This window comes from Panthera tigris, chromosome A1 (assembly GCF_018350195.1).
Source record: "Panthera tigris isolate Pti1 chromosome A1, P.tigris_Pti1_mat1.1, whole genome shotgun sequence".
NCBI classification, from domain to species: domain Eukaryota; kingdom Metazoa; phylum Chordata; class Mammalia; order Carnivora; family Felidae; genus Panthera; species Panthera tigris.
The window spans coordinates 206,107,540-206,119,885 of record NC_056660.1 but is presented as its reverse complement, the minus strand read 5'-3'; the positions used below and the strand labels follow the sequence as shown (position 1 = coordinate 206,119,885).

General features: G+C 36.8%; 1 pseudogene; it reads right to left on the bottom strand.

Moving 5' to 3' along the window:
* Positions 1-7,940: 7,940 nt before the first annotated feature.
* Positions 7,941-9,225, bottom strand: LOC102969230 (annotated as a pseudogene).
* Between the last annotated feature and the right edge of the window lie 3,121 nt (positions 9,226-12,346).

Below are 12,346 nucleotides of genomic sequence, written 5' to 3'. Positions count from 1 at the left end.
ACTCAAGAGACATAACAGAATCTCTAAAGCTCTAATACATGCCCAAATAAGAGCAATAAAGCTCTAATACATGCCCAAATAAAACTCTTATTCTTTGTTGGGTCTTTAGAGATGATGAACTCTTGAACTCTCAAAACTTATTTTTGACAAGAATTTTTAACTGATGCTCAGATCACCCTAGAGTGCAATGGGAAAGAGAAAAACCACAAAGAGCTTTCCTTTTCTCATGAGGCACATGATGTACACTTCAGGCTACCACAGGGCAGTGGGCTATCACTAAACACTCAAGACTCGGATGAGAATTGTACTAACCTTTCCAATTTTAGTGGACCTTAATGGGCTATTTGCACAATAATTTACTGCTGAAGATAATTCACAGCCCACACAATTCTACTTAAAGCCCATCCTGCAGTGTCTGAAGAATTATGACTTTGTTCTTTAGCTTTAATTAGCTGGCAAGGCAGGAAGGTTAATGACATTGGTGCACATTATTTGCAGCTATAACTATTTTGTTCTGACAGAAGATGTACAGAAAGAAAATTCATCATATCTCAGTGAAAACACTTACCCAAAAGCATGGAGGAGATGTTCTCTAAGTGTTAGATAGGTTGGAGATTGGATTAAAATACTTAATGAAATTATTCATCCTTAATCTTTTGTTGTAGTTTTCTGAGAGACTGTGATAAATTTGTCTAACCCTTTAATATTGTAACCATAACAGTAATAACCCCAGTTTTCTGATCCATGAGTAGCAAGTTTATGCATATACCTGGACTTATGTGACTGTATGCAGGGATGGAGAATTTGAATATTCCCCACTCTTGCATGCCAGGTACAGCCTGACACAAGGTCCCTTACTCTGGCATTCTCTAGTTGGCACTGCTTAGGACAAGACCTAGGGACATTTATATTCTTCTCAAAGGGCTTGTCCTATAAATTGCCTATTTCTATGAAAAAGAGACTGGAAAATGTCAGAATCTACAGCAATGGAAAAGAATGCAGAAAATGGCAAAGAAAACCTTCTCTCTCTTTGACCTTGGAGAGAGTGTGTACTCCAATATAAAGAAGAAATAAGCACAGAATACCACTAAATATGTTTTTATTTAGCATCCTGGAATTATTGCCTAAAATATGGCCAAATTCTGGAGGCTTACTGAGTCTTTTTTGCAACTGTTTTTGGTATTAAGTATGTGGTCTTGATGAGACTAACATTATGCAAACTATGTCAAAATTGCTATACTATACATTCCTTGCGAAAGGGATAACATTACTTTTTTGACTTCTTCAATCTTTAATCCTTAGCAAGTGCCTGTTAACATAGTCATACTCAATGTATGTATGTGTGTGTGCACATACATAAATATAGATGTAAATACAAATAGTAGCTGATTTATTTATTTACAACATTCAGATTAGAGAACTGATGTAGTACTTTACATTTTACAAAGTGCTTTTCATGCACACTTAAATTTATGCTTCATTGGAAAACTGCTATAGAGCACACCTATTCCCTGAACCCTCAAGAGACCCAATGACACAGTAAGAAATACAACTTATAGGTACTTAACTACGGCTTAGCAAGAATTTCCTTATTGGAAATAGGGTGGATGCTTGAATAATGAAGTTACACACCTCCATCATCCACATCCATGCCCACCATCTTCGGTTCAAGTACATCTTGAAGTTTACATCTGCAGTGTACGTAAACTACAGCTGGGAATCCTCTGAACTGACAGATTTTCAGTCTACCTGATGAGCCCACCAAACTTTGGGCAGGTTTTTGGTAGGAATAAGGGGAGATGACAGAGAGCATGTCCACTCTGGTATATATCTTTGATTATATGTTTTTGGTTTGGTTGTAAACCAAAGAGGAAATGACCCTGTATCTGAGTGATCATTCCACCCAGTCCTCAAACCTAAATTAGCTTTTGTGGTCTGTTCTGGTTCAAATGCCCAAAGTATTCTAATGTGAATGGTTTCTGTTTTGACTTAACTTACAAAACTACTTCTTTATGGCATCTTTAGCTAAACAAAGTTTTATTTTGTGTATTTGATGGAAAGAGTTCTTGAATTATTATTATTGAGGATTTATGGAACATGTCTTACAACCAAGTCAATTCCTGTGAAGAATTTTCTGTGAAGAAGAGAATTTTCTGTGAAGAAGATTTCTGTGAATTTTCTGTGAAGAAGATTTCAATTTTCTGTGAAGAAGAGAAATGAGGAATGTAGTTGTTATGGGCTGAATTTGGCCCCTCATCTCCAGAATTCATATATTAAGGTCCTAACTGAGCCCCAATACCTCAGAATGTGATTATGGTTTGGAAATAAGATCTTTGCAGAGGTAAATAAGTTAAAATGAGATCACTAGAGTGGGCTCTAATCCAATATGACTGGTGTTCTTATGAGATTTGGACATAGAAGATTTGAACATAGACACATACAGAGGGAAGACGATGTGAAAACATCCATCTACAAGGACATAAAGAGGCCTAGAACAGATCCTCCTTTCATGAACCTCAGAAGAAGCCAACCCTCTGATACCCTAATCCTGAACTTCTAGCTTTCAGAACTGTGAGAAAATAAATTTCTGTTGTTAAAGCCACCCAGTCTGTGGCTTTAGCAACCTTAGCAAGGTTTAGTTATAGCAAACTTAGCAAGTAATACCACTTCATATATGATTCTAATTCACTAAGATCTTGCATTTTTTTCTGTATCTATGGATATGAGATGAAAAGAAATAAATTTAGGCTACTTAGCATTTTAAATACACATGTAATGAAACAGCTTCCATTTTTAATAGCATCCTTCTGCTATTGGAGAGGAGTGGGGGAGTTTGTTTTGTTTTGTTTTGTTTTCTGTTACCATTCAGAAGATGATTTCCAGAATGATTTTATTTTTACATGCAAAGCATACTTAACACAATTTTTGGACCACATAATTCAGTAAGCACTGTTCCCTTTCTGCTCTGTTTCTCTACTACATGGTTTTCCAAAACGTCAATACATAGGTAGAACCTGGGAAGAATCAACCAGCTAATATAATTTATCTTGAAGCTTTTGTTAATTTTACCTTTCAGTGACCCTGTCCATCATTTTGGTAAGCTCTGTCCAAATTACTAATGCTTTTAGATTTAGTTACGAAGGTATGGCTCTGGCTACTGAGATTGTCAGTTCCAAGTCACATTGTTCTTGACCTTTCACTTGTCTGCCAAAAGTTACATGTCCTAGTGCCCATTTTTCAGGGATATCTTATGGGGTAAATTTGCTATCCTATAAAATGTATGTTTGCTTCTGCATGTTTATTTCTTCATTCCGTAGATAATTATAACTTAATGCATATTGTAATTTTCATGTAATACAAAAAAAAAAAGATTCCTTATTCTAGTTCTATCCATAATGGCAAAAAAAGGATATTTTGGAATTAATGGATTTTTTGTTAGTTGTAATATCACATTCATATTCGGTTAAAAGTTTTCTGAATACCCATTATGTATTAGACATAGAATTTTAATACCCATATCATATATGTATTACAATCTCTATTTTACAAGAGGGTAGCAAAACCTTTAAAGAGAGGTAGTAATCTGTCCTAAACCACAGAGTTGATAAACAGTGAAATTGACATTCAAACCCAAATTCTGACCAGGTTTTATTATTGTTATTATTATCGTTGTTGTTAATTTGCTGCGGTTTCCCATTTTGATATCCCAATGTGTTTATCAATGTTAATAGAAAGAAACCAGGGGAAAGAATGGAGAAAATATTAAAACCAAGTATGAATTTTCTTTTCTATATTCCATCCCCTATTCTGTCCTTGAATCTCTGGGGAGAAACACAAAAATTGGTTTGAAGCCTAAGAATAGGCAATAATATTTTGGCAAGAAATAGCAGGCATCAGAAGGCTCTAGTTGTAAACAGGAGGTCCCGGGTGCTCCCACAGGATAAATGCTGTTTAAAATACACATCAATGTAATATCTGGACAGCATTCTAAAAACAGAGCCACCTATTTAAACTCCCTCAGTCAAACAAATATTTCATCTCAACACTTTGCTTACTTGAAAGAATATGCAAACTTACTTGAAGAGGCTACATGTTCTAAAAAATAAAAGAAAACATGTACACAGAATTTCCCTTTGAGCACATCATTGATTTTTCTAGATGTCATCCTGAAGGAAGCAAAAATTATTACAACTCACGGGCAAAAGCATACTTGACAAATGTTAAGCTTCTAGTTTGAGGTTGGGAAAACTATCTTACCACATCTGAACTGCATAAAAGGACAAGTCAGCAAGACTAACCTGTTTTTTACCTATTTTTTATGCTTATTTATTTATTTTGAGATACAGAGAGAGAGAGAAAGCATGAATGGGGAGGGGCAGAGAGACAGGGAGAGAGAGAATCCCAAGCAGGTTCCATGTTTTCAGCACAGAGCCTGATGTGGGGCTTGATGTCACAAACTGTGAGATCATGACCTAAGCTGAAATCAAAAGTCAAATGCCCAACCAACTGAGTCACCCAGGCACCCCCAAAGTTACCTTTAAAAATACACACACACACACACACACACACACACACATCCTTTCAGAGATTTCTAATTAGATATATTTTTCCTAGAAGAGGTTTATATATATAATGTATAAATACCAGCTAATCTAGGAAAGAGCAGGATAAAAAAAATGGGTGTTCTGGTTTAGGCTTAGTAGCTGTATGCCTGGGGCATCAGAGTGATCATATATATTTTCAGTGGGACTGACAAAATAACCAATTTTAAGAATGTTTCTAGCAATAAAACCATTTTTTTTAAGTTTTTATTTTTATTTATTTTGAGAGAGAGAGTGGGTAAAGGGCAGAGAGAGAGGAAGAGAGGAAGAATCCCAGGCAGGTTCCACACTGTCAGCACAGAGCCCCACATGGGGGTCAAACTCATGAACTCTGAGATCATGTCCTGAGCCAAAACCAAGAGTCGGATCTTAACCAACTAAGCCACCCAGATACCCCAGTAAAACCATTTTAATACCCCAGAAAACCTACATGGATTTCTATAAATATATAAAATGTGTATGATAACATACAATATGTATCTTTTTACATTTCATATATATATATATATATATATTCATTTTATATAGATGCAGAGTTGCTTTGTCTGAGCTGAACTGCAGGTGTGAGGCCTGGTTGCTTCACTGTCTTCTCAGGCTCCCAAGAGATTATTGATGACCACAGTTTGGAAACCTCTCAACCTTGATCATTCCTTGATGTCTTCTAGGTATGGAAGTTACCTTTGCATTCCTCAAATGTGTAACCAGCCAGTATATTAGCAAATAAATGAATTTTAGTAAGAAGACCACTGCATACATCAGACATGGCAAGAACATTTAATTCCAGGGATAATTCTTTCTAATCAATGGGTTAAGAATAATGAGAATGCTATGATAAATTTATTGAATTCTGCTATGCATCTACGAGTTGAAGTTGTACACATTTGTGTACACATTTGCAATTCCCAGCATAGTCACTTGTATACATTATATTCAAAAACTCCCATGAATGGAAAATGTGGTGATAGTAATATTGCAAAATAATAACTGAATGCTTTTCTCTTCTGTTCTTTTTTTTTTTAACATTTATTCATTTTCGAGAAACAGAGTATGAGTGGGAGAGAAGCAGAGAGGGAGACACAGAATCCGAAGCAGGCTCCAGACTGAGCTGTCAGCACAGAGCCCAACGCAGGGCTCGAACCCACGGACCACGACCTGAGCTGAAGTCAGACACTTAACTTACTGAGCCACCCAGGTGCCCATTTTGTCTTCTGTTCTATCAGCAAAAGTATATCTATGAAAACTCATGACTTTGGATGAATAAGTTCTAATTGTTCTGTTTTTTCCTGGAAGGAGAACATAGTTTAAAGAAGTCTGATAAATGGTATGAGAAAGGAGTCCAGTGTTAGAGACCAAAGGGATGCAGCCAGAAGAAAAAAAAAAATGTGGGCTCTAGAGCATCAACTATGTAACTCAGTCACAGCACCAGATAATTCATTGATGACTGCACCTCTCTTGGGAAAAGTATTTTCAATGATATTCCTTGAAAGAGACAAGAAATCCTTACAAAAAGATGACAAACCTGGATTGAAATTCCAACTTGGTTATTTGCTACAAATGTCCTGTGATTCTCAATTTCTTTATAATAAAATGATGAGTGTATCAACTATCTAGTTGGATTGTTGAGAGTATCAAAAATAATGCAAGAAAAATGCTTGCCACATGGTAGATGAATGGTAGTCAACATCATTGGTCTTACTTTACACGGTCTTGGAAAATGTTGAACAGAAATCTATTTCAATTGATAAATGGTAAATTTGAAAACGAGAATGAATGGAGGTAAGCATTTCTTGTGTAATATTCATTGCCTATTGAATCCATTCCTTACGTTAGCACTTACAACTCTGCCCCCCCACCCCCCTGTCCCTCTTACCTTCACTGATCTAAACCTCCCCATTCCCAGATATGAAAGGTTTGGGGAAAAGGAGGGCCTAAAAAACAAAAGAAAACAGAGTTTTTTCTTTCAAAATAAGCCAGGTCCTGTGAAGTAAACTGCTGAGAAATATTGACTTTATGCTGTATCTTATTTCTTACACCATGCTTTAAAAAGTAATAAATTGTTTATTGTGAAATTTGTTTCTTGGATGAAAGAGAACGATCTCTGCGCTCAGCGTGCATAAATTTAGGATTGGGAACTACATGCGAAATCTTTAATGTTCTTGTGAAATAGCTCATCACCACACTTGACAATTAAAAAGTTACCTCAGATTGGGGGATGGGTGGGAAGGCAATACAATCCTTGTCATGAGTTATTAGTGCTACTTAGATAGTTCTTTATCAGTCCCACATTTAGATAACTGATTTGAGTCAAATTTCTCAGATGTGCAATTTAGAGTCATTCCTGAAATCTCATATGGAGTGAGGGGAGGGGGCTAGACATTTTAGAAAAAAATAAAACTGAAACTGAGCTGAGAAATGTAGGGTACTCTCAAGCTTGTAGAATCATGTCCTTCCCCAAAGAAGTGCTTCTGCTCCCCCAGGATGTATCCCCATAGAAATCCTTGGGCTCACTTCACACATCATAGGACCCCCTGGAAGGAGATCTGAGTAGAGGCTCTTTGGGGCATCCTGTTTCTGATTAAGAACATTCATCTGATTCCTTACTCTTTTGATTACATTCTATCTCCTACAAATTCCACCTTTCTGCTCAGAATATTCAGTGGAAAACTGGGAAGAGTCTCTTAGAATGTATGAATCCATAGTTCAGAAATATCCTTTCACATGGGATTTTCATGCATTTTCCATTGTCCCTCGAATGTATGAAGGGGCAGTACTCATGGCTATCAGTGTGGACATGATGTCCCAGAATGTGTGGGTCCAGCCACTGCTGGAAGATACCATAGCTGTGTACTCTTGTGCCCTCATTTCACACAGAACATCAACCCATTTCCAGCTGCTTAGAAGAAACTGTTACCACCACTCATCACTGCCTACTTCTTTGTTATCAGTCACCTAAACTGGAATTTCAGAGAAATCTTCCAAAAAAAAAAAAATACTGCAAAATTGTTCTCCAATAAAAGTTTTCTATTGACTATCGAGAAACTGGATGGTTTCATCAGTTCTGCTAAGGGTCTCACCATCTCTCCAATTTTGAAAACTCTTTCCTAAAAAGAAGGGTGTTGGGAAACAATGCAAATTAGCCAATCAATCTTAAACTTGGGAGGTTAGCGATTGCTTTTTTTTAAGCTTAGAAAAAGTAGTGACTTTTATTTACCATTGCATTTATCAAGATTACAATAAAAACACTAGTGATACCATCTGAAAAAAAACAATGATTTGTTGGTAATTGCAATGAATGGAATATTGACAGTCTCTGAGGACAATCAAGAAATTATCCAGGAGCTATAGACCTGATAGCAATATGGTCTTCGGGTGTCTTTTGTGGCTTTTTTTTTTTCCAACTACTGGCTTAAAGTCATTCATATTTGTTGCCTGGATTCCAGTACCAATAAATGTAAGATATGGAATGACTGTTTCTTTACCTTGATTATACTGAACAACTACAGCTACATTGTGAAGATTAATAATAATGCAGTAGGACAATGCTATCATCTTTAATATTATCCTCTGTTAGTTCCAGAGCTTGAGTTGATCACTTCTTTCTGCTTCTTCAAAATCCATAGATTGAAGTAGATTGATAAAAATTTTTACATATTGGGGCACCAGAATGGCTCAGTTGGTTAAGCTTCCATCTTCGGCTTAGGTCATGATCTAGCAGTTTGTGAGTTCAAGCCCTGCATCAGGCTCTGTGCTGACAGCTCAGAGACTGGAGCCTGCTTCGGATTCTGTGTCTCCCTCTCATTCTCTCCCTCTCCCCCACTTGTGCTCTCTCTCTCTCTCTCTCTCAGAAATAATAAATGAATAAACTTTAAAAATTAAAAAAAATTTTTTGCATATTTAGGACCCTGACCATTACATGGCCCTTGCAATTTCATTGAATAGAGTTTAACAAGTTGCTTAAATGCTACAGTAATAAGTAGCTGTTCTTCAAAATCAGATTCCAAGAAGGTCATGCCTTTTCAGAAACAGCTGTCCAATTCATACTCTTTGCTTTCATTAAGGCATGTGCAGCATATTAGAAGGCATTAAATCTATATAGCCTTTTGAAAGATCTGTGTCCTGTTTTTGTAAGTACTGCTTGATTTTTTTTTCTTCTAATCCCACAGCATCACCTCCTTGATATTGGTCAATTCTCCTTTTGTTTTGAAAACACAGAAACATTGGTGTTGCTGATATATTGCATTTGCAGCTGTTCCCTGACATTGATGCACATCGACTTCCAAGAAAACTGCTTGCGTATGCTTGTTAACTCCTAGAACTGAATGCCGCACCCTCACATGGTGAACCTGACCGGGGTGAGTCTGGAGCCTGTGCCATGCAGTTCAGGCTGGAAATCTGGGTAGCTGCCCACTGGCTCCTCTGAAATATTTCCCAGAGAGCTCAGCAGGGCAGCTACCAAAAGCTGAAGACCCAGGAGAGGGAACAGGTTCTGGAAGGCTGAGACCTGTACAGAAGACGTGATGACCGAGGAGTCTTTCTCTGGACTCAATGCAGTCTGCCAGGGAGCAGAACTGCCAAGAGGGTGGGCATGGGAGAGGACAGGGAAAGGGGAGGGAAAGAAAGACATGTAGCCAGGGTTTACTCAGGATACGGCAAGAGTGTGGTAGGCAGAATAATGGTCCCCCAAAGATGGCCCCATCCTAATCCTTGAAACCTATGGATATGGCACCTTACATAGAAAGAGACATTGCATGGGAATGCAAGCTGGTGCAGCCACTCTGGAAAACAGTAAGGAGGTTCCTCAAAAAACTAAAAATAGAACTACCCTATGACCCAGCAATTGCACTACAAAGCATTTATCCACAGGATACAGGTGTGCTGTTTCAAAGGGACACATGCACCCCAATGTTTATAGCAGCACTATCAACAATAGCCAAAGTATGGAAAGAGCCCAAATGTCCATCAATGGATGAATGGATAAAGAAGATGTGGTATATATACAATGGAGTATTACTCGACAATCAAAAAGAATGAAATCTTGCCATTTGCAACTACGTGGATGGAACTGGAGGGTATGATGCTAAGTGAAATTAGTCAGTCAGAGAAAGACAAATATCTTATGACTTCACTCATATGGGGACTTTAAGAGACCAAACAGATGAACATAAGGGAAGGGAAACAAAAATAATATAAAAACAGGGAGGGGGACAAAACAGAAGAGACTCATAAATATGGAGAATAAACAGAGGGGTACTGGAGGGGGTGTGTGAGGGGTATGGCCTACATGGGTAAGGGGCATTAAGGAATCCACTCCTGAAATCATCATTGCACCATATGCTAACTAATTTGGATGTACATTTTTAAAAAATAAAATTAAAAAAAAAGTAAAACTTAAAACATAAAAAAAGATACACTGTAAAAAATTAAAATAAAAGCAATGATCTCAGATTGGATTTTGGAGATAGAAACTGAAGCAGCTCATTCAAGATGTCACAGCCAACGCTATAAAATGTGAAACGGCTCAGAGCCGTGGAGTGAGTGACATGAATCATTTATGTACCAAATATATGTAGCATGTTTGTATATGGCAGGGATTTTCTAGGTACTGGAAATAAAATTATCTGATTCAGGGAGCTAATTGAATAAACAAGCAAATTTCATAGCAATGTGTGTGTAAGAAAGTGATCATGAGTGATATAGAGGAAAAGGGTAAAGAGACGAGAGAGTTCCAATGGGCTACAGGAGTCAGCTTGGCAGAAACTGCAGTGTTAAATGGGGAAGTAAGACAGTAATATACAATACACATTTGTTCTGGTTTTTCTGTTTAACATTTTTTCAAACCTGGTGATTTTTAAAGTATATGCTCATTGTAAACATAAATTATAAGCCCCCTACTTTCTGCTCATTGCATATTCCCACCCTCACCCCCGTGTTTTAGTCTGTATATGAAGCCATTATCAAGAATTTATTTTGGGGGGTACCTGGGTGGCTCAGTTGGTTAAGCGCCAACTTCGGCTTGGGTCACGATCTTGCAGTTCGTGGGTTCGGGCCTCGCGTTGGGTTCTGTGCTGAGAGGTCAGAGCCTAGAGCCTGCTTTAGATTCTGTGTCTCCTTCTCTCTACCTCTCTCCACTCACACTCTCTCTCTCTCTCTCAAAAATAAATAAACTTTAAAAAAAATTAAAGGGGCGCCCGGGTGTCTCAGTCAGTTGAGCATCCAATTTCGACTCAGGTCATGATCTCACAGTTTGTGAGTTCGAGCCCCACGTTGGGCTCTGTGTTGATAGCTCGAAGCCTGGAGCCTGCTTTGGATTCTGTGTTTCCCTCTTTCTCTGCCCCTCCCCCATTTGTGCTCTGTCTCTCTGTCTCTCAAAAATGAATAAACGTAAAAAAATTTTTTTTAATTAAAAAAAATTTACTTTTGTCTTTTCATAATTTCTTGTGATAAAATTACGCTACTTTTCTTGTGTTCAATTGCAATATATCTTGGAATCTCCCCATTTCAGAACATATATTTTTTTCTCATTGTTTTGCACTGTAATATGAGAATTGTATAACATTAATGAATTTTATTAAACCAGTTTCATACTCATAGGCATTTAAATCATTCCACTTTTAAAACATACTTCAAATACAATTGCAAGGAAAAGCCTATAACATACCTTAGGAAAATTATGTGTCATGTATTTATGGAGTAGAATTGAAAGGTAAAGTGATTTATATTACAAAAAAATTTTTTTGATGGATAATCCCAACGATAGTACTGATTACATGTTCTCCCAAATGACAGTACAATTACATGTTAACCAATAGTATGTGAGGGTATTGGCTTCTTAAATGTATATATTGATTTTTTAAAGTTTGTTCATTTATTTTGAGAGACAGAGAGAGTAAGCAGGGAGGGGCAAAGAGAGGTGAGTGGAGGGAGGGAATTCCAAGCAGGCTCTGTACTTTCTCGGGCCCACGAGCTCTGAGATCATGCCTGAGCCAAAACAAAGAGTCAGACATTTAACCTAATGAGTTCCAGGAGTCCCTGACTTCTTAACTTTAACTGATACTTGCTATAACATTCTGATAGTCACTTAGATGTTATAATGTTCCAATATGATTAAAATTGTATCATTTTTATTTACATATCTTGAATTATAAGAGAGGTTAATCTTTTTTTTTCATGGTTACTGGTCATTGGTATTCTATTTCTGCTAAATCCTTTTTTTCCTATACTGTGATATCTCTTTATTAAGGAAATCAGCCTTTTTCAAATGTGTTGAAAATATTTCCCTGAATTTTCATCTTCCTTTTGCTATCTGTGGTATCTTATATTAAAGGGATAGTCTAGTTTGGGCATAGTCCAAATAGCCAATATTTTCTTGTATGGCTTCTTGGTTTTGAAACCTGATGGGTTTTGTTTTAAAAGGTCTTCCCATTCCAAGTTTACAAAAGATTCATTCACCATTCTTTATTACATGATTAAATTTTAATGTTTTAATTATTTTGCCTATGGAACTTTGAGTTTTAAAAATTAAGTAGACGCATTCTTATTTTTCTCCAAGTGCTAACCAGTTATTACAGACATCTTGTTAAATAACCTATCCATTTCTTAGTAATTTAAAATACTTACAATTTTTAACACATAACAAATTCCAAACGTAATTACAATAATATTTCAGAATATAATATATTGCATTTATCTGGGTATTCTTACCTAAGATCATATTTTAATACATGTAGTTTTATGCTGGTTCTTTA